The following is a 24323-nucleotide window of genomic DNA, read 5'->3' as shown; positions in this document are numbered from 1 at the left end:
TACTTATATCTAGGCACTTGAAAGTCAGGATCATTTTGAATTCTTTCTGTTAAAACTCAATTGCATGTCTTGAGAATTTAGAATTTCTCTCATATCTTCTAAGACAACATACATCTCAAAAGATAGGTATACTTGCCCATCAGATAGTTTCAAGCTTAAATGAACACCATCAATATCAGGAAAAGTGCTGGATAATTATGGCCATGAACCTTGGATCTGACAGCAAAACCCCCTTTAAGTGTCTTGTATAATTTTGTTTCTAATGGTTTATGGAGGCCATTATGCTAAGCATACAAATCCTTAAAAATTGGCACCCAGAATGCAGAACCAGAAGGCATGTCTCCAATTGATTAACTAATGAATTAATTAATCCAAAGGATATGTGTTCCTTAGGAAAGATATATGTGTCTTTAACTCTGGAATGCAAACCCAGATTATTAATGCCTTTAAAACCTGAAATTGCTATCAAATGGCAACCTTGTTTTTCTGTGAGCAGGAAAAAAAAACCTACAGAGGGAATTTAGTAATATAAAAATTGTTACACATGCACATCCCAATGTCAAAGAAAATTCCCCAAACCTTACAGGTGGTCCAAGTGCCCTAATTTTGGTACTACCTTTCCACTTACATGGGACTTCTCATCATTGGAATTGCAATTAGAATCACTGTATAGTGTCCCTAATTAATGCTAATTTATGCCTGTTTAGTGACCATAAAAATGTGTCACCAATTTTTAATTGCAAGGGAAGTATAGATAGATGAAGGTGCTAAAGAATTAGAGTGTCATTTCATGAAGAGGCCTTTAGGAATAATAAAGACCAACTGCCTTGTCTAGTTCTATACTCTGGAGATAATTCTGTACCCTAAAAATCAATGATAAATAAAAAAAAATACTATAAGAAGATAGAGGGTAAATTTTGCCCTTCTTCACAATTTGTATCCAACCGGTTAAGGAGGAACTTTGTGAAAGACAGTTTGCTTCAAATGCTGACTGCTCATTTTAGAATTAAGTTTTACTAGTAGCAAAGCATTTTTATGGAAGAAAGGTGACATCCATTATCCACTTAGGTCTCAAGAGTATATTTTTCATAGGTTGTTAATTAAATAGTTCAGAAGGTAGTTTGTGAAATGTATCAAGTGAATTCTTTATTTATGTATGCCCCAGATTCCCAATATTCACATACTTAAATGAGAATTTCATGTCAGTAGGTTTTTGCAGACTACAGCAATGCTATTTCTAGACATCTTAAGCTTTCTTTTATATATAAGAGTCTTGGTTCTCTAGTGACTTCATATATCTAGCTAAGCACACCTGCTTGCCTGGGCTTATAGGTAGCTGAAGAAGGCACCAAGCTTTCAGTAGCACCATATGCATTATAATATTTTAGAGAAGTCAGTCTCATATCCAAATCACCTGTTCTAAGCAGTGGACTGCTTTCTTACCAGCAGCTTTTTGTTTTGTTTTGTTTTGTTGGTTTGTTTGTTTGTTTGTTTTGGTGAGGCAATTGGGGTTAAGTGACTTGCCCAGGGTCACACAGCTAGCAAGTGTCTGAGGCCAGATTTGAACTCAGGTCCTGCTGAATCCAGGGCCAGTGCCCTATCCACTGCACCACCTAGCTGCCCCACCAGCAACTTTTAAATCTTAGTTAAAGTGGATAAATCCTTGCTTTGGGAAATTTTTAGATTTTCTTTAGAACAAGTGACTTTCATACAAGAGTTTTGAAGAACTCAATTGGACAATTGTACAAGTGTTGTTCAAAATATATAAATAGGCATGGCACCACAGAATTGTGACTGACAATATGTGTCCCATCACAAAAAGGTGTTTCAGATAAGCTTCTGAGAAACATAGAACCTAAGGCTGAAGAATTTATAATCAATGGTAAGGCCATTGATTACATAAGTAAGCCCAAACAACAAGTCCCATGGAACTGAGGAACATAAAAAGTTTTGTGTAAGGAAAAATTGTATTACATCCATTAGAATTCTTTGAGAATAAGGACAAATAAGGGAACATGATTTAGATTTTCAAAAAAGCTTTTCTCAACATTTAAGAATAAAAGCTGGATAAAAGATAAGTTAATATTAAATTGGAGGAAAATATTTTGGCATTGATGGAAAGCGATTTAAAGATAATGTACAAAGAATAGAAAGGCTTTTCTGAATGGAAAAGTATTAATAGTAGGGATCAGTGTCCAAACCAGTTTTATATAATAATTTTATAAATGGTCTGGAAGATGGAATGTTGTTCATCCTTCATTTTCTAAAAGAACCAATGACATCATAGGTTGATGTCTTTACTTGCAAATGAATTGGATTTAAGTAAGGCAGAGATGCACAAAGTCATCAGCCTCACTCTCTCTTCCAGAGTCATTGTTAAGATGGAATACAGAGTGAACAACACAGGTCTGGAAATGATGATATACTCTTTTAGTTAAATATCATGTTCTGTGAGGATAAACTTTAGGATATTTCACAAGGCTTTATGAGGAGACAGGAAAATGATAGATGAGCTTCAATATGAGCATTTAGGGAAAAATAATAAAAACAAAGTGTAATCTAATTGACTTTGCACTATCAATTATGACCCAGGAAAAGGAATATGTGAACCTATGGAGATTGTTCCCCTGAAGATAAAAAATAAAATGTGTTGCTATCATCAAGAAAGCAAGAATAAGCAATCTGAATAATTACATAGAAAGGATATTGACCTTCTGCAAAATCACTGAGCTAGAAAAATCTGGAGATTTTTCTGAAAATTTGAGAGGCAGGCAATCAAAATATTCCATAACATGAAGTTATCTCCTTTGAACTATTATAAAATTTTGCACTCCCATTTAACACAATTTCACATTATACTTTGTAGTATAGTTATTGTTGTTTATACCACATCTTCATGAATCTTTTTTAGTCATCCCCTAAAGAATCTAGCATAGTGCCTTGCATGGAGTGGGCATTCAATCAATGTTTATTGAATTCAATTAAATTGAGAGTAATGAGAAACTTTCATGTGAGCAATGACTCAATTGGTAAACATCTTCACTCTAGAAAAGCCAAAGCTGAGAGGAGATCTAATTTATCTCCCTAAAAATAACAAAAATAATAAATAAAACCATAGCATCTTAGACTTTGTTTCCAAAGGAACCTCCAAAACTATCAAGTCCAGGAACAGAAAGTTTTAGTGATTTAACCAGTACATTAACAGAGATACTCTGGCTATGCTCCTCCTCTACCATATTCTCCTCAGTATTGCAACAAAATCCCAATCCAACAGGTTAGCAGCACATTGAATGTTCTGACCTGATATGAAATCTTGATATAACCTAGGTACAGGGCTGCCTACATTGATTAAGTTGAGCCATGATTATGCAGTGTTGAAATAGAGAAACTTTGTGTACACAAACTAAGCAGCAGAAAAATGTCTTCGTCCTCCATTAACAGTTAAAGTCAATGTCATTCATAAATCTTGTTTCGCTGTGGATTAGAGCTCCCTAATCTCTCTCTTAAGGAAGTCAGACAATAGGCAGATCTTTTTTAAGACTAGGTTTTTCGGGAAGCTAGATGGTGCCGTGGATAGAGCACAGGCCCTGGATTCAGGAGTACCTGAGTTCAAATCTGGCCTCAGACACTAACACTTACTAGCTGTGTTACCCTGGGCAAGTCACTTAACCCCAATTGCCTTACTAAAAAAAAAAAAAAAAAGACTAGGTTTTTCATACTAACATTTTCAATTATCTTTCTTCCTAGGTCTTTTCTGTGGTATATCACTGAGAGCAATGACATTATTCTACTTGGCTTCCTGCTCAAAACCTCAAGGTAATCTTCAAATAGTATCCTTCCTCTCTGAATCTAGAACCCTTCTCAGATTGTTTCCTCACACATTTAGAAATATAATTTCCTCCTGCTCATTTTCCCAGGCTGTAGCATTCACTCCCCCAAAACTTTTCTTCACAGTAGTTCCTAAATGATTTTACAAACCAGCACTTTATTATCTCATTTCACTCTTTATACCCATGCAATGATTTCATTTTGTCCAAGGGTTCAAATGTTAACATCTTATCATTACTTTCAAAAAGTTGTAATAAATTAGCTCAGTCCTCAACTCCCAGATCATACCTTCTTTTCTAGATAAGCACAACTTTGTATTGTACACTATACTTAAACGTCTCTTCTCTTTGTCCTACTAGTTCAGATATGGAAACATATTTTTTAAAAATCTGAACTCAGTAACTATTTCCTTAAAGTTATTTTCCCTCATTAACCTGCATTATATCTCATGTTCAACCACACTTTCCTTAATGGATCAGCATTAGCTATATTTATAGTGAGCTGTTGTGTGAACTTAATATCTAATTTATTGAACCATGAGTATTTTGAGATAGTAGGTATAAGCATCTACAAAATTGAATAACTAGGGAGCATGGAGGATAAAGCCCTATAGGCCTAGAGTCAGGAAGTCCCAAGTTTCAATCCAGCCTCTGACACTTTGTAGATGTGTGACCATAGGTAGGTGACGTAACCTCTCTGTCTCAGTTTCCTCAACTGTAAAATGAGGATAATCATAACACCTATCTTATAGAGTTGGTGTAAGGATCAAATCAAATGACATAATATTTGTAAAGCACTTAGTGCAGTGCCTAACATCCTGGTAGGTACTTAATGAATGCTTGTCCCTTCCTCCTTCTATTATATGACAAGGACTAGGCTAAACACTGGAGATAACAAGAAAGAAATGAATTAGTCAGTAATAAATACATGCATATATAATATTTGCATATAATATGTATATATCATATATGCATATGTACATAAAATGTACACCATATATAAATACATATTGTATGCATATATACATACACAATAAAGCCCCAAGTCTAGCACATTGTTAAGTACCAACTAACCCTAAGGAGATTCTCTTTGCCTAGCTGACTTATTGGATGGAGCCAATAAATTAATCAATAAAGATTTATTAAGTGCATACTTTGTGTTAGCCCCAGTGCTAAGGTGCTAAAGAAAAATAGTCAAAAGTGAAATCATCTTCACTCTAAAGGGGCTTACTTCTTATCAATGGAGTGAATTTGCACATATATAAGAATATTTTCAAAATGTACACGTAGATCTGTGGTTTCCAAGATTTGATTCGGAAGTTCCTCCAGTGATGAAGATCACTAACCTTCCATGTGTGTCAATCCTGTGTCACTCTTGAACATGTCCTCCTATAATTATGCCATAGAAGTTGGAGACCTTTTTCATTTTCTCCTAGTCTTGAAAAGGTGGTTGTGCACCCCTCTGGATATTTACCTCTCATCTCTCATCCTTGCCATATGACCAGCCCATTTTCTCTTCCTATCCCAAACTCCTAAATGACATTTTTTCCTCATTATATATTTTTTTCAAAACTCCTCATTGTTACTATGGTGCAGCTGGTTCACACCTACCACGTGCCTTTCTATCACCCACTCTGATGTTCATTTTCATTTTTTTGGAGATTGTTGAATTTTATGGTCTATTGACATGTAGCGATGCTTATAAAATGCTTATCTTCTACATATTTTATATTTTGGGGGGGACCTATAAAGCAAAAAACAATGTAAAATATGTACCAGGTAAATACAAGATGATTTCTTTGAAGAAGTCCCAATTGCCTCCATCAACTAACACTCCAAATTTCCTACCTGGGATAAATTAGTGTGTGAGAGAAGCAAATAGTAAAGAGTGAAAATAATTTATGCTGTCCATGTCATCCTTTGTAAATATCTGGATGTTTTTTAAACCTGAGCAATATAATGTAGTCATGGTGTGACTTTTTTCCCCCCAGATAATGTCCTAACTCTGAAAATATCCCCAAAACATGTAGTGCTAACTTAACTCATCAACTGTTTAGGAAATGCATGGCTGGTTGAGAAATATTTTGCCAACAGAGTAAAAGCAGTCTCCACAATTTCTCCTGAGCTTTTAATCCAATAGCCCTCTATTTAACTCTTATTCTATGGTATCAATAAATGGTAATTTAGATGATCATTCAGTACATTAAATGCAGATGCCTTTGTACTTCAATTTTAATGGACAAACACCACTAAGTCTATATATCAGAGCAAGCTTGGTGTTGTTTTTGTTTTGTTTCGCTTTGTTCTTGTTAAGGTTAAGCACATACTTTTTTTCTTGACAGCTTAAATAATAAAAAGGCAAGTTTTACTTTCAGACATTTTAAGGCTACTTAGTACATTCTCTTGGCTCCCATGAGGCTCTAGGGCCTTATCAAAAGATATAACAGAGGCAGGAAATAAAAAAGAAAGGAAAAGAACAGGACCAAACCAGCCCCAAAAATAAAAAGGAAAGAAATCAAAGGAAAACAAAAGGAAGATTTTTCTCCCTTTCTTACCAAATTCCCTATGGTAAGGTTTTTAATGCTTCAGAATGTCTTTGGAAGCAAGAATGGTTATCTCATTCACATCAGCAAGGCTATCCTGGGGATTTTATTACAAGAGATGTGAAAAGGAAGCCTGAATCCTGTTTCCGACCAATTCAGGGTCACCTCTAGCTACAATGCTTTCTGTGTTTGGGCAAACAGTTATACAATACATAACCTCTGGTGGAAGTTTCCCCCTTTTTATTAGTTAAGGACATTAACAAAAACTAGGGCTTCCCCTCCCTACCAGCACCTTGAAATGAATCTCATAGTCAATAGGTTAACAAGAACATTGAGAGGATTGCTGTGAATGGCTTCTGTGAGGAGATGTTGAAATGGATTGTATTACCCATGAACAATTTTTTACTTGAATTTCTTGTTTCTCCTTTCATTCCTTCCTGATCTGAGTTTTTGAAAGAACTCATACAAGGTCAGTTTAATAGAGACAATATATTGTTTCTCCTAATATCAAAATGTACCTTTTCAAAACATATAGGCTATTATGAAACTGGATCAAGATATTTGGCTGTGGACTTTAAGATACTTAAACCCTCTGACTGCCAATAATAAAAATAATCAGTCAGCGGAGGAACTGACAAGTGGAGTTTTTATAGCTGCTGGCATGCAGAGATTGTACTAAGAGATACATTCTTGAATATATGGAATAAAAGAGAGGAAGGGTGATCTGTATGGGAGTAAGAGAAGTGCGAAGTTTAGATATCCAGCTAAATTTCAGATACTTGGGAACGAAGCAAATACACTGAAATTGTTTATGGTTCTTAACGGATTATTTAGGTGTTTGCTGCTTCATGATAACATTGGTTATGACACAGAGTCATTATGGCTATATTGATGAAATAATGTCTGGAGATGGCCCGATAAACACTCTAGAAATGCTATTTATGATTGGGAAAGCTGTGCTAGTTACTTTCTGGCTTGCTTGGAATTAAAGTAAACACCTCTGAATACAGAATGTGGGAGAAATTCAAGCTGCGATAGCAAAGCTTTAGATAAAGAAAATGAAAGAACCCAATTCAAGTGTAAAGGGCAAAGAAAGCACATACATATATAAGCCTGGACTTTCAAGCAATCATGTGGTTCCCACATGATGCAGAGAAGATGGAGGAGGGAAAATCAGAAGACCACAGTTCAATGAAGATCTGTAATTGATTAGAATGCCCACAGCAGTGTGAGACAACTGGAAGAATCAATTAAAGATTAGAGATGGGTTGTGATGGCAAGCAGAAAGCTCTTAAAAAATCAAGTGCCACCAAGGAGCATAAATGAAATCTTGAGAGCTGACGGCCTGATGGAAAGGATAGTTTAGTGAAAGTTCTCCTGGCATGCTTTCTTTCTATACTGACTGGCACTCTCATAATGATTTCACTATCGACCTATATAGGTGAGCATTTAAAATGTATGTATGTTTTACATGTGTATAATCATACTTACACACATGCAACACTTCTAGCTTCTGTGTTTTCCTTATTATGAAGGCTGACAGGAAAGGGAAGATTGTTTTTAATAACAGACACAAAAAGGAAGAGGGGGGAGCTTAAATAAGGCCTGAATTTTAAACTAGAAAGATTCAGTTTCATTCACCTAAATAAAAGTTATAGATTTTTTAGAACTCATTGCAAATTTTCATATTAGATGTATTCCTAGAATATAGACAAGGTCTTTCTCCCAGCATGTAATATTGGAATATGACACTATTGAGGATAGGGACTGTCTTGCCTTTTTATTTGTAGCCCCAGAATTTACCACAGTACTTGATTTATAGTGAGCCCTAAATAAATGCTGTTCATTCATCCATAACATTGGCAGTTCTGGATCTGCATTCTAACAGGTAGAATAAATAAATAAATATGTGTGTATGTGTTTAATCCAAAGTAGAGAATTATTTTTAAAATAATTTTTATTTGGTTTCAGAAGTTTTCCTTATGCTTGTATTTGACTGCCTCTCTAATGTTCTGGGCCCTCTACATATCAAATCAGTTCCTGATTCTGAAAAAAACATAAATGAGGCCCAGTTGCCCTTCACTGCATAATGAGAAATGGCTCTTTGCTATATTCAAATAGTAAAAGATATAAAATGATTTCTTCTCTCTTTAAGTTTAAAATTGTATTGGGTCAAGAAAACATTTTCTTTTCAGAGGTCTTTCCTTCCAGGTAGTTTATAAAATAAAACGAATCATAGTAGAAGAGGTTAACAGGTGACATAATCAGAATGGGTATTGAAAACATGAGTTGTTATGAAAAGATAAAATCTTTGATTCATATAATCATAGAATCTTATGGTGGGAATGAGCCTAAAATACTTTTATTCAAGGCATACATCATATGTCCATTGAATTTCAAATAAGTGACTATCCAACCTCTATTTGATATACTCCAGTGATGGGGAACTCACTATCTTCTGTAGCAATATGGGTATTCCACCAGCAGATAGCTTAGGTTGGGGGATATAGGTTGTATAAGCCAACTTTAACTAAGAGCAATGGCAATAGATGGAGTGATCAGTGGGGTAGGGGGCATTTGAACATAGAGTGATAATGATAGATAAGCAAAATGGATTTTGTGAGAAATACAAGCAGTATGGAAGATGCAATCCATTTCTCAATCTAGAGTCATAAACCCTCATCTTCCATCATACAATATTTAAAAGGTAGCGATGAAACCAGAAGGGCTAAAAAAAAAAACATGTCAGGAGTGCATGAATACACAATGAAAGGAGATCAGCATAGCTCTTGGTATTCTGTTATATAATAAAAAAAAAGTTGCATATGTAATTTACATTGCATCCATGGAGATGCCTTTAAGAACCGGCTTTCACTCCAGTTACCTGGGGATGGGCCATAAATATTCAAGCCAAATGTGTCATAGTATGTAAACATCAAAAATATAGTCCATTTAAATATGCTCCCCTTCACTTTTGCAATAGTTATTTCTATTTATGAGATAGTTTCATCAATATGAATTCCTAAAGTGTGCAGAAATATATCACCTTAGTAAGTAGAAGTGGTATCTTTTCATATGCTCTCATTATTACATGTGAATATTGTTAGCCTGGAAAACAAAAAATGCTAGATGTACAAAATGTCTTTGTGACATAGACCAAAGGTTTAGAGGTCATCTTGTCTCATCTCCTAATTTTACAGATGAGGAAACTGAGAGCCAGGTACCTGAAACAAATTTCCCAAAGCATTAAGTTGGAGGACTGAGGCATCTAGAGGTTGAAGAGATGGACATACATTTTAAGAAAGTCATTGGAAAGACAAAATGTTAGGTAATAATTATATCACATAATAAATGCTCATTCTGCATTTATTTAACTTTATTTAAAATTATTTAATTTAAATCTCTCATCCTGATAATGATTTGAATGGAGACATAGGTGGCAAGATTTTGAAAACTGAAAACACAAAAATGGGAGAGAGCTAACCTAACAGAGAACTGAATCTATATCCAATGAATCTAACAGGATAAAGTTTAATAAACATAAATATAGATTCTTACAAAAAAACAACTTCGCAAGTGTAAGAAAAGATCTGCCTAGATTTCAGTTCTTATGTGTGTGTGTGTGGGGGGGGGGGAGTTCCAGGTTACGTGAGTGTGCGTGCATGCACTTTGGTGGGGTCTGTGAGATTAATACAATCAATGGTATGAAATAGCACTCACACAGGTAATTCAATCTCAAAATGCATTAGAAGAATACTGAAGTCTATGAACTTTATAGATTCACTGAACTCTTTCCTCATAAGAGCACACCTAAGAATTTTATTCATTTTAGGACACTACATTTTAAGGACATCAAGAAGCTGGAAAATGTCCAGAGGAAGGTAATAAGGAGGATGAATGGTTTTGAAATGATACCTTATGAGGATCAGGTGAAGTGCTTGGGTGTGTTTGTCTGGAGAAGAGAAAACTTAAAGGGAGCATATAGCTATCTTCATGTATTTCAGAAGTTGACATGTGAAAGAAGGTTTAGATTTTCTCTCCTCGACCCCAGAAGGCAAAACCCAGTGAATAACATTACAGAAAGGTAGATTTCTGCCAGATAAGGGAAAAAAAACTTCCTTAGAATTAGTGTTAAACTTATAGTCAGAAAGACCTGAATTCAAATTTGACATTAGACACTTACTATCAGTTTGAGCCAAGGCCAGTCAGTTAACCTCTGTCTGCCTCATTTTTCTCATCTGTAAAATGAGCTTTATATAATACCACTTACTGCCCAGGGTTGTTTTGAATATAAAATGTGATAATATTAATAAAGTATGCTATATATGTGCTGTTTTTATTAGCAATCATAAAGTACAATTGTTTGCCTTGAGACAGATTGGGTCCACCATTACTAGAAATCCTCAAGTAAAGGCTATAGCCGTCAGACACATGTAGACCATAAGATGACCAAGTGCAGCAGATTCAGAATAAAAAGCAATTGAGAAATTTACAACATAAATAAAAATAAAATAAAACAGAGATAATATTACCTTTTAAAACAAAGTCAACATGCAGTACTCAAGGATCCTTTCATAGAGCTTAGTGGTCCCCCTTTCAATTTGAGTTTGATACTATCAGGTTAGGTAATCATTTATACAGAATACTGTAAAGAGGATTCTTGCTCAGATATGAACTTGATGGCACCTTTGTCAAGCAAAAAGCACAATATAACTGCATTGTGAATGGTAATCCTTTGTAAGATTAAGATATACAATCACTGAGTCTCTCCAGTGAATGAAAGATGACTAAAATGAATCACTCAATCATTCAACCAAGGAATAGGAATTTATAAAGATTACTTTGTGCCAGGCACTGTGCTCAGCTCTGGGAATAAGAAGGAAAACAAAAAGATAAACCTAAATATATCTTTAGAAATCCAAAAATATTTTAATTCATTCCTGGTTATTTGAGATGTTAATCGAGTTGAGATATCTTATTGCAAACAAAACAGCAGGAAAAAAAATGGTCTTGCATATCCTACAGTAGTGGCTTTTCATTATAGCTGTAATAGGTTTTTTTGATTTCCAACAACAGTGTCAAACTCAAACAGAAACTAGGGACACCAAACCATGGATAAGGATCCCTGTGGGTGAATATTGACTTAGTTTTTAAATGTAATAGTATTTATTATAATTTTTGTTAAATATTCCTGAATTTCATTTTAATATAATTCAGAACATACTCAGAAATGTTTCCAAGATTAGCTTGAGCATTGACTGATCACTACTAGTCATCAGTAAGTAATCAGCAACCTGGTTTCATTTAACCAATTAACATTAATTAGTTTTAACAAAAGTATATTTCCTTTATTATACACAGAAACTATGAGAGTATATTTGAACTCAGGAAGATGGGTCTTCCTGATCCTCTCCCACACCTCAAGGGGAACACTTTCTCCTTTACACTGCTCTCTGGGAAAAAGCAACCATAGCATTGGCTCTGTTTTATATAGTAGTGTTCCCACCAAGTTCACAGCTTGGACTCTAATTCTTGCACTCCTAGATTCCTGGATTTCTAGAATCTCACTTATCTTTCCAAACTCTTAAGACGCCTTAGTCAAAAGAACAAATACTGAGGTAGGCAAAAAACTGAAATCATATTCATGAGGCCAAGTATCTATTTTATAGCATTGTCTGTCAAATAATTCTGTCATCAAACGAACGAAGTGCAGGGATCCACTGATAAAACTCCTAAAGTGAATGATTGAAACTAATCAATTGGTACCTTTTTGAAAGTGTTCAAAGACAGCTTTAGAGCCTCTAATTTACAATGTAGTTAGCCAACCAGATTCAATTATAGAACCAATTCAAGAATATCTACACTTGAGCCATCATCTCTTCAAGTAACCTCCATTCCAGGCCATGGTGATGATGATGAAGATGATAGGTAGATAGATAGATGGATAGATAGGTATCTAAATAAATATCTAGATATGCTGATATAGTTATATCTATAACTACATATAGTTAATCATAACATATAGATTTATGATATAACTTTATATGAAAGAAAAGTACAGAAATTTCTACTGATATTTTCTTTATCTTTTTTATAGCTTCTTAATGATCTCACATGTCACAATACCCTTCATTGTGTTCTTTTATTATGTGTGCAAGAAAGACAACACAGTTTATTATCACTTTCATATTAGTTGATTATCCAGGGTGGAACTGCTTATTTACCTGAGTATTTGATATTCTTTATTCAGGAAAGTTTTATCTATTCTCTATTCCATATTAAAAAAAAATTTCTCATAAGCGTGCATTTGTGTTTTATTTCTTCCATTACTTTATTGATTTCCCATGACTTTATTTTTCTGTGCAATATTTTTTCTATGTGCAGTTATACACAAATAAATAAATTAAGTATAAGGATGAATAGATATAGGAACAGACAGGTGGCACAGTGGATAAAGTACTGGTCCTGGATTCAGGAGGACCTGAGTTCAAATCTGGCCTTAGACACTTGACACTTACTAGCTGTGTGATCTCAGGCAAGTCACTTAACACTCATTGCCCCCCCCCAAAAAAGAGTGGATAGATGGGTAGGTAAATAAATGGATGAGAGATAAACAAAAAGATGAATAAATAGAGCAATAATTATAGATAAAATGACAGATGAGTTATTGATAGATGATAGATCAACAGATAGATAAATACTTTTATTTCAATTACTCCTGACTATTCTGGTACTGTGGGTTAATCTGGTTATGATTAAGTCTTTAATATTATGAACATCTCAGCAATCCATGTGTCTTTTTTAGATAACTTAATAGGTAAAGAATATAATTAATTATACTTCCTCAAGACTTCATGTCCCCACCTATAAGAAAGTAGCTGGACAAAATGACATCTAAGGCAATTTCCAGCTCTAATATTCTATTATTGCATGATGCTCCATTGAATCAGTTTGATATATCTAATTATGAAATTGCATAATTGCCTCATCAGTAAGCTAATGATGACATTTTTGTTGTTATTAGTATTAAATTAGTTAGTATTAGTATTAAATATTCAATAGCCTTAACAAATGGGGCAGGTAGGTGGTACAGTGGATAGAGCACTGGACTGAGAATCAGGAAGACCCATCTTCCTGAGTTCAAATATACTCTCATAGTTTCTGGGTATAATAAGTGATGCATTGGCTTGCCCAAGAGCTTATAACCAACCAGTAAGTGTGAAAAGTAGGACATAAACTCAGCTCTTCTCTGCTATAAGAGAAACCATCTAGCCACTATGTTGCCTGCCACTCTTCCTATTCTTCATTAATCTCTCTGTTCTTGTCATAGAAACACAAATTTAGAGCTTGAAAGGAGCTCAAAGTTCAACTACTAAACCTGCAGGTTTTACAGGTAACAAAAAGGGCTTAAGGGACTTAAGTACTACTAAATAAGTGCTAAGTGGTGGGTCTAAAATTCAACACCCGGTAATCTGACTCCAAATGCTGTGTTCTTTCCACCATAACTCATTGTCATATATTTTTCTTCTAAATTTGTAAGAGTATAATGCTGTTAAGGGGAAAAAAAATTCCCAAAACTACTTTTCTATATGGAGCAAGGTATTTATAACATCACCACAGATGTATTTTAGAGGTTATTTTAATATATCAGGAATCTGTGATTTTGTTCATGTTGGTACTTCTCTACAGCTACAGTCACCTAATGGTAAGCTCTTACCTTCTCCACTCCTCAAACCCCAACTCATGAGTCAAGAAGTTAGCCAGTCTGGTCTCCAGACATCGGATATGCCACTATCACCAATTCATACTCAAACCTTTCCAGCATAGACAGAACTTAACTGAGCTGGTGATCTTATATTTTGGCCTCTAAGAACTGAGGCTCATCACCAGCCCCCCATAGAGCTTTAGAGAAGAGTTTTACCTTTTTTTCACTTGTTTTTTTTTTGGGGGGGGTCATTAAGGGTTAAGTGACTTGCCCAGGGTCACACAACTAGTAAGTGTCAAGTGTCTGAGGCCGGATTTGAACTCAAGTTCTCCTGAATCCAGGGCCAGTGATTTATCCATTGTGCTACCTAGCTGTCCTCTGGAGAAGAGTTTTAGTGGAGGAAGCTTTTTAAATAATAGAGTAAAAGAGATTTGGAAAAGTATGCCACATTCTTACAGGGTCATATGTTGTCAAAAAGTTTCACCAGGGCCAAATGCTTCTATCAATTAAAACAAAATACTTGGTTGACCTTCATTATGTTAGGTTTCTTTTTTTTTTCTTCCAATATTTTGTTACACTTGTTATCCAGAATAGTCCAATTATTGTACTAAAGATTAATACAAGAGTCTAAGACAGGAAAACATGAAGGAAGAAGTGAGCTTAATACAATTAGTCTTTAGCAATTACTCTAAGCCACAAATAATCCCTTCTCTTTAAATGATATAATATTTTGAAGAAAACTTTAAGAAATTGAAAGATTAAGAATGAACAACTATTTTTATGAATAACTATTTTGAAATATAAAACATAATAGTTCTGTTTTATCTTTTAATGTTTGCTTTTTTTCTTTAAAAACTAAAAGAGAAATTTATTCTGTGCAAGTAGTAGGTTATACATTTTTGGTGAACTTGGACTTATTTCTTTATTCTGGAGTAGAAAGCACTAATAAATTGTGTCCTTATGTTTTGAGCATATATAGTTTATTATCACCTAATTTAATTTTTTTAAAAAAGCAAAATAAACAAAAATCAGTTTAGATACTCTTACTGTCCTAAACTGAAACTTATCTACTTGGGGGAAAATGTGAGTTCAAAACAGTCCTAACTAAATTTCCAAATTAAAGACCTGCTAAACAAGAGCCTAATTCAGAGGGAGACTGTTTATGAAAGTAGCCTCAGACTTCTTTTTATGGAAAATAAGTCTATAATCAGGCAAAAGAATCAATAAAGACATTTTCTCATGCTGCAATTTTGATTCACATTTGAAAATCAGAGCAGTTTGTTACAGCACAGAGCTAAGGAAGCCATTCAAATATGGACATACCAAGTACCTTGGCTATGTTCGAAGGGCACTAACCTCACCCCTAACCTAGTCAGGTGTACTTTCAATCAGAAAGGGGTCTGGGTGACATAGCTCCGTGTAAATCCATCATCACTGAAAAGAAAAACAACTGGAAGTACAGGTATTATTGTTGGGAGGATGGCAAAGCAGTTAGAGGCATCATTTCAGTAGATGAACATCATGTTACATATTCAAAGATTTATGGTACTCCTTAGGATGTGGTGATTCTTTATTCTATTCAACTGAATTCAACAAAGGTGTATTGATGGAATGCCTGCTGTGCACACAGCTTTGCTAGTTCGGTGCCCTTTCCATTCGTAAGTCATTAGCAAATAATGGAGCAGAGAAGCAAAGAGAGTTAGATTTTCATGACCTCTTTCTCTTTAACTCATCTTACTCTCCAGCAAGGCCTTGCCTGGCCCCAAAGAAGTAAGAGTAGAAGTAACTTTTCCTTAGGGAATGGCTACCTTACTCTGTTGAGTATACAGTGCCCTCTGCTGTTTTTTTCATTTCAGCCTGTGTTCCTCTGTGCCTATGTTTGTCTTGCCTGACCTTGATATCTAAGTTCCCTAAGGAGAGGAACCAAATCTATTTCCTATTTTGCATGCAGGGCCTTGAAAACTGAATGCTTAATTAATAGCAAATAGCATTATTAGCAATGCTATTATAATGAGAGTAGAGCTAATAATAATGAGACAAACATCCATTTTCATACACTAAATCAATTATTTAAACACCCTAATTAAGAATTTTATACCTTGTGCAGTTCAAGCTTGACCCTATAAATAAATTATTACTATTAACAAAATCCAACCCTAGATCCTTACCACTGAGACCCAATAAAGTGTGAATTTAGTGATGGTGTTGCCAGGCATCAAGAATCTGGGCATCTATGAATGGGCTGGCAGCTTATCATGGTCTCAGTAATTGCTCTGATGAAGAATAAACTTTTTTTTTGGGGGGGGAGTATGAAAAGAGGGAAGAAAAGCAGCAATGAGAACTGACATTCCTTCCCCTGAAGGAAAGTTTATATTGTAGGAAGTGAAGTAAATGTAACAATAGAAGACAGAGAAACAATAGGAAATTTAAGAGCAACTGGGCCAGTGAGAAGAAAGGCCCACCTCCAAGTATTTTTGCAGGAAAAAAAAAGTTAATACAATTCTAATAACTTCATTGAAAACCACCAAATTCAAAAATACTATTGCAAAGTATATATAACAAATTTGTTAGATTTTTTGCCCACATATTAGAGTAAATTTACAAAATGCCAAAGCTGAGTCCTTAATATTAATAATTCACAATTATATAGCAACTTAAGTTTTACAAAATACTTTCCTCAAAAAGACAAACAAACAACAAAACAAACCCCGTGAAATAATGATGTTGGAAATGCTATTCTTCCCTCTTTTACAGATAAGCAAATTGAGGATCAGAGAACTGAAAGGGTGCCAAGAGACTTAGCCAAGGTCATATAGCTCTCAAAAATAAGACTCCAGAATGAAACCTAATTCTCCTCACTCCCAATACAGTTCACTTAATACTACCCTTCATCTGTTTTAGGACCCTAGGGAAAGGAAGTCTAAAAGGAATAAAAAATCAAAACTGTAAGGTTTCAGAGGTTAAGAAAATAAAAATATATAGGCTCTTGGTGATCACAAAATAGAAAATGAGGAATCCCCTGGAATGATAAGGAATGATGAGGAAAAGAGGCAGGAGAATGTGAATGAAAGGCATAGAACAACAAATCTTTTCAGCTCTTGAAAATTATTTGAAAACTATCATCAGCATGTTTTAAGCTCTCAGGAGAGCACAAAGACAGTATACCAAGAATACACTGTGTAAAAAAAGATGAATATTACATAACTGACTTTCACCTTGACATAGACTTGGAATAATAAAATGTGATCTTTAGTAAGCAGTAGGTGGTACTATCCCGCCTTCCCCCCCCAAAAAAATAAAAGTGACAAATGGCTCCAAAATCATCTATTCCACATAGAAATGAAAAAAAAATCTGGAAATGTAGTAGACACTAACAAGCATTCAATTATTTGAAAAAGTGAATAAGTGAAACCTGTCTGACAAAAAAAAAAACAAAAGAGAGACTGAAGAAAATTAAGAAACTTAGAAAATATCTGGGAAGTCATATTAAAAGCAAAAACAAGTGATCAAACAAATTGCATGATCACATTATGTAGATAATGCATGGATCCTAATAAAAAAAAGAAAATAATAATAAAGATAACTAACCCAGATGAGTAAAATTAACTATCCATTCAAAACAATTATACAGATTAAAGAAAAAGCAAGATGGGAAGAAAAAAAAAATCAAAGTAAATGTTTCCAGGATGACCAAAAGAAAGTTTATTAAAATTTCAACAACAAAAAGAAATGACCCTAGAGATTATATGCCACCAATTGAAGCGACACGGGAACTTTGAGCAAGGATTTTTAAAAGAACAAACATGTCACAAGAGAGAAATAGCATAGTGACAAGAAGAGAAAATATGCAAGGACAGCATCACAGAAATATCACCTTATATTTTGACAGATTTGCTTTACTCTCATTCTGAAAGGAAGACTATCAACACCAAGAAGCAAAACAAAAATTACCAAAACACTATAAGGATCTTGTACTTAAAAACTTAGAAAGTTAATCAGAAAAGAATAAATACTATTATTTTCGAGTGGCCAAGGACAAATCTAGGATTATTCCTAATAGGCGGGTGAATACAAAAGAATATTCCTTTATAAAAAGAAGATTAGCTGTGGCACAATATTTGGAGGTAGAAGACATGAGTTTGAATTTTTCATTCTGCTACTATAAATCCTGTGTGGCCTTGGACAAATTGCTTTACATCTCTTTGGCCTTACTTTTCTCAACTGAAAAATTAAGGGGAATATGGGGCTAGATAAGATATCCTGTGAGGTAGCTTCTAGCTATGAATCTACAATTCTGTGATATAGACAGACATTTTTTTTCTTTACAAATTTTCATTTCGAGTTTCCAAAGCTATAACATCATCTAATACTTATGTTCCTACTTTCTCCCCATAGGAAAATGGACTGTCACATATAGGTTATCTTCCCTAATTAGAATTTGAACTTCTGAAGCACTTGGACTCTCTGGCTTTATATGTGACACTGAGATATGCAGTGAATAAGCATATACCTATCACTTAAGGAAATCAAAATGTGATGTGATCAGATCTCTACAAGCTCATAGGGAAACTGATTTTGAAACTACATGAACCATAATGCAGATAAGTGAACAGAGTGCTGGCATTGGAGATATGAAAAACTGAATTCAGTCTTTGCCTTAGACATTTATTAGGTATGTGACCTGGGTAATACTTTTAACATCTCTCATCCTGTTTTCCCATCTGCAAAATGGACATAATGTTAATGCGCCTCCTTCATCAAGTTGTTTTGAGAATTAAATGAGACAACATATGGAAAGTGATTTGTAAACCTTAAAGTTCTATTTAAATGTTATTGTTGTTCTTGTTATCAGCATTATCATGTTGCCTATGTGCTGTATCATTGCATTGCATTTGTAGACTACAGATTCTTGCTCTACTTGCTTCATTCCATATTTTATAGATTTCCTCTTCACTCTAACTCTATGGAGAATACTTGAAGCATATGTTGCTCTACTTTAATTTGTGTGGAGATGAGGCCAGTATTGAGGTAACACGTAGCTGACAGGTCATACTTTAAATTAAGTTTCCTAAATAAGAACTTAATCTAGTTTCAACAAAACAGTTAATAACCACTTTTAATTAGAAAAAGCAGGGCTGAACCTGGGGTGTTTCCCTCAGCCTCCCCTAAAAGGGCTCATCATTAGTCACTTGTGATAGCAGTGCTTCCTTTCAGTTTGGGGAGAGTACAATCACCCATGAAACAAGACTCAAGAGAGAAAAAAACCTTGGAGATGTGTAGTTTGGAGGATTCGACAGGTCTCTCACTTGACTTGATTTGAAATGGTTTTATCTCCATTTAGTTACTGGATAGTGCCACTTTCAGAAATTATACAAAGTGAAAAATTCATCTATCATGGCATCACACCATCAGGAAACACTTCCTGATGAAGGGAAGAAGGAAGAAAACATGTATTTATTAAACATGTGGCAACTTCTATTATAAACACTTTATAAATATTCTCTCCATTGATACTCACAACAACCCTGGGAGGGAAGTATTGTTATTATCCCTATTTCATAACTGAGAAAACTGAGGCAAACAGAAGTTAGTACAGATCAACACTAGCACATCAACATAGTATGTATGAGTATCTACAAGAACATGACCAGGTAATAGGCCATGGAAACTTTACATTTTACTTCATTTGTCATACCTGCTAGTAACTGAGTGGTTCTGAATGACTTTAACCTCTAAGGTCTCTTTTAATTGCAAGACCTTATGATAATTTAATAAAACATTATTAAGCTGCCACTAAGTGCATACTGCAATGGTAGCAACCAGGGATACTAAAACAAAAAATAAATATTATCTGTCCTCAAGAAGTTTACATCCTCCTAAAGGGATAGAAAAGGTGGAAAAATAAGTAAATATGAGGTAATTTGACGACAGAGGAAACACTATTGGTAAAATATTGGAATAATGGAATACTCACTATTGGGGCAATCAGGAAAGACTTCATGGAAGAGCCAAACTTTGAAAGAAGAGAAAGATTCTGAAAGGTAGAGACAAAGTCAAGGTGAATTTATGCATGGAATTTATCTCTATTTTTCAAATGTACAGAAGCTGGACTCTAATCTCAAATTTGGAAGAAGTTAGCCCCACAGTAGGGCTAGTACATGGAGTAAGGAAGGAAGCATATTGTAAAATAAGACTGAAAGGTAGGTTAGAGTCATGCTTTAAAGGGTTTCAAATCCCGGGGTGAGAACAGGAATGGTAGGAATGGTTTATAATACCCTTTCAAGGTAAAAGGTCATGGCAAAAATGGGCACAATGCATAGTTCTTTCTCAAAAGAGAGGAAAGAGGTTCTCTGTTAGGCTTGTCATGTTCATACAATATCTGTTCTAAAGGCAGCAGCCTCAAACAAAGAAAGCATTAAGGTTTTATTTATAGGTTTATTACATTCAATTTCATTTGCAGGCCCTATGTGAATGCTATATTCACCCAGAAACATTTAAGGAAATTGAATAAAGGTAAATTTGAAATATAGAATAACTTGCACAAAGCTGTTTAAGAGGAATCTTAGAAATTGCCTTGTTTAGATATAAACAAGAAACTTAATTGTTTTCTGCCTCTGAATGTGAGTCTTGGACTATTAAAGTCAATTGTTTCCTATATCCCTTATAAAATGCAGATGTCAAACATTCCTCCCCAGGGGACAGCCCAATATTTTACAACTACCCAGCTTCAGAAATCTTCTTCCAGTTATGCCTTTCTTTAAAAATCTCTTTTTCTCATTTAACTGTAACATTTCAAGCAACTGATAAACAAGGTTTTTAAAAATATATTTAAATCTAACAATTCAATTAAACATTACTGATTGATTAAATTCGTCTAATGTATAGAGCACTGTGCTAGCCACCAGAGATGACAGGAAGATTAAATAAAGCAGACCTTTAGACAAGGAATATAGCTTTGTTGTTTGTTGTTGTTAAGGCCCGTCTGAATCCATGTGGGGTTTTCTTGACAAAGGTACTGAAGTGGTTTCTATTTCCTTCTCTAGTTCATTTTATAGATAAGGAAATTGAGGCAAACAGGGTTAATTGATGTGCCCAAGGTCACACCGCAACTAAATGTCTGAGACCAGATTTGAATTCAGGTCTTCTTGATTCTGTGCCTAGCCCTCCATCCACTGCCCCACCTGAAGGAATATCTTACATTTACTTTTTGTGCCCATCATTTAGTACATTTCTTGGGACACAGTTGATATTTTAATAATTGCTGACTGATTCATATAACTTACCTCCTACCTAATAGGTGAATATGATGTCATTAGTGTACATCCAAAAAAACTAAATTATAAGTACACAAGAATGGGGAAGGGGTATGTTAGCAACTGTAGAGGGATCAAGAAAAGTTTCATGGAGGTAAAAATGAATGAAGCTTTAAAGAATGGCTAAGAATTCAACAGCTGAAGAGTAGAAGAAAGATATTCCAAGTGTAGTGAATAATATAAACAAAGGAATGGAGACAGAAAGTTAAAAACATGATGGTATTAGAAGGTAGTATGGTTTACCTAGAACAGAGGACATGATGGAGAGTAATGTGAGATAAGATTCAAAAGCCAGGGTTATGCCAGATTGCAGGGAGCTTTGAATGTCAGGCAAAGGAGTGTAATTAGTAGGTAAAGAAGAGTTACAGCAGATTCTTGAGCTGAGCCATTGCATGATTAAATCTAGCAAGTATATATTGGTAGGAGAGAAGCGGAAGCAGGAAGAACTCTTAGGAGTCAATAGTATGAGTTTGTATGGGTAACAAAAAAAAAAAAAAAGCCTAAAATGGTGACAACAGGAATGGAGAAGAGAAGATGGATGCTTGAAGAGATATTGCAGAGATATTCATTGAAGGGTGCCTATTTGTGTGCCATAATGGAACAATGACTTCTGAATCAGCAGACCTAATATTTCAACTCCAAATACTTAGTATCCATTCAAACTTGGATAAGTGTCTTTTTAACTGCCTGATAGATTGACTCATTTTCCTCATTTTTAAGATGCAAAAGTTAAATTACATGTCATCTAGTCTTTCTATAATCTTCCTATGGCTTCATTGTGTCTTTCTTTAAATTACCCAGAATCCTCCCATTTACCAAAAAGTAGAATGTTTATCTCTGCAAGCAAGGAAGAGATGGGAATGAAGATGGTTAAAAGGATGTTCAATTTAGCTATATGACTAAAAATACTTTTCTTTGGTAGAAATTACATGGAGATAAACAAAGTAAAATGCATAATTACTCAAATAAAACATCATCTGAACATGATATGTGTGCATATTATATATGTATATGTACACATATACATATACATACAACAATAAAATTAAATACCTATATTTTTGTTTCATTTTTAATTTATGATATAAAATAAGCATTTCCATAATGTAGACAGTGTATCAAAGTCTATTAGATGTAGCAAAAGCAGTGATTATATGCCTGTTAGAAAATAATGTTTGTCTATTTTATTATATATTCCTTTCTTGTTTTATTATATATTCTTTTCTAGTTTTTATTATCTATTCCTTTCATATTTTATTATATATTCAATGTATTATATATTCCTTTCTTATGATGCATTAATAACCATTATTATCCTCTGACCAGGACCTAAAGACATGGCATATGTGGGTGGTCTGTTTGACCTTTCTGTTGTTTTCCTCAAGGAAACAATTAGAACGTGCTGGTCAAGGTGACTCCCAAATAATGTCGCAGTAAAAAAAAAAAAAAAAGTGGACTGCATTTGAAAGACAGAAAGCAAGGGATTAGTGATGTATGAATCTTTTTAAACCAACTATCAGTACATTTAGATAACTAACTAATATTAGAACAAAGATTAAAATTACTTTAAAAAATTAAAAGTAATTAGAAAAATATATGACATGCAATGAAAATGACCACAACATGTACTATTTCCATGGGGTACTGATGATGACTAAAAACATAATTAACCAGTAAACATTTGGTATACTCACCAAATGGAGAAATTTGGCCACAAATCCCAACACTGGCTTAGATATAAATTCATTTGTTAAATCATATGAGTAAATTCCCACTCTCCATGAAAATTAATATTGATTAAAAAATATTCAATAATGTCAGCAAAAATATTATAGCAAATACAATATCTGGAATGAAATAAAAGAAAGGGAAATCCACTTAAAATAACTATAGCATATACTAGTAGTCTGGAATTCAATCTACCCAAACATACTCAGGAAATATAAATGCAATTATAAAACAGTCCTTAAAGAAATAAATATTGAAACAATTGGCATGATATCTATTGTTCATGATTGGGCCATGCCTCATGCCTATATGGAAACAACAATGAAACTGCCTAAATTAATTTTTTTTATTTATTTCTATGTCAATAACATTAATGAGGAATTTATTAATAGGGATTGAAAAACTAATAAGAAAACAATAATTAAAAGGAAAAACAAAAGAAAGGCTCTTGAGTCCTTTATTATAATGTAGTTCAGTAATCATTAAAACTACTTGGTACTGATCAAAATATTGAAGAGGAGGAGGCAACTAGGTGCCACAGTGGATAAAGCACTGGTCCTGGATTCAGGAGGACCTGAGTTGAAATCTGGCCTCAGACACTGATACTTACTAGCTGTGTGATCCTGGGCAAGTCACTTTACCCTCATTGCCCTGGAAAAAAAAATATTTAAGAGTAGATCAGTGAAACTTAATAGCTAAGGAATAATCAGAAATAAGTAAATTTAATTAGATAACATTAATAAATCCAAGAACATAAATTACTTAGAGAAAACTTCCTGTTTGACAAGAAGCTTCGGGAAAATTAAAAAGCAGTTGGCAAAAATTATATTTAAATAAACATTTTTTATAACATACTATAAAAAGTTTGATAGCTGACAAATATTAAAGGTCACTATTAAAAATGAGTAGATAAATGAGAATCAGATCAGGTGACTTTCACAGTTATGGTTAATGGAAGAGTTCTTAAACAAAAAAGGGGTAGAGCCAATCATAGAAGATTAAATTCATCTTATTTGTATGAATATACAAAGTTTTCATATTAGCAAATTCAGTGCAACTAGGATGAGAAAGAAAGCTGTTAATTTAAGAAACTTAAATCATAATAATTCTGAGGGTATAACTCACACCCAGCAAATTAGGAAAGATGAGAGAAGACAGAAAGAGCCATTGTTGGAAGAGCTACAGAAAGACAGGTACACTGATCTTG

The sequence above is a fragment of the Dromiciops gliroides genome, chromosome 3 (assembly GCF_019393635.1).
Source record: "Dromiciops gliroides isolate mDroGli1 chromosome 3, mDroGli1.pri, whole genome shotgun sequence".
Classification (NCBI taxonomy): domain Eukaryota; kingdom Metazoa; phylum Chordata; class Mammalia; order Microbiotheria; family Microbiotheriidae; genus Dromiciops; species Dromiciops gliroides.
Note: the sequence above shows the minus strand (reverse complement) of the source record.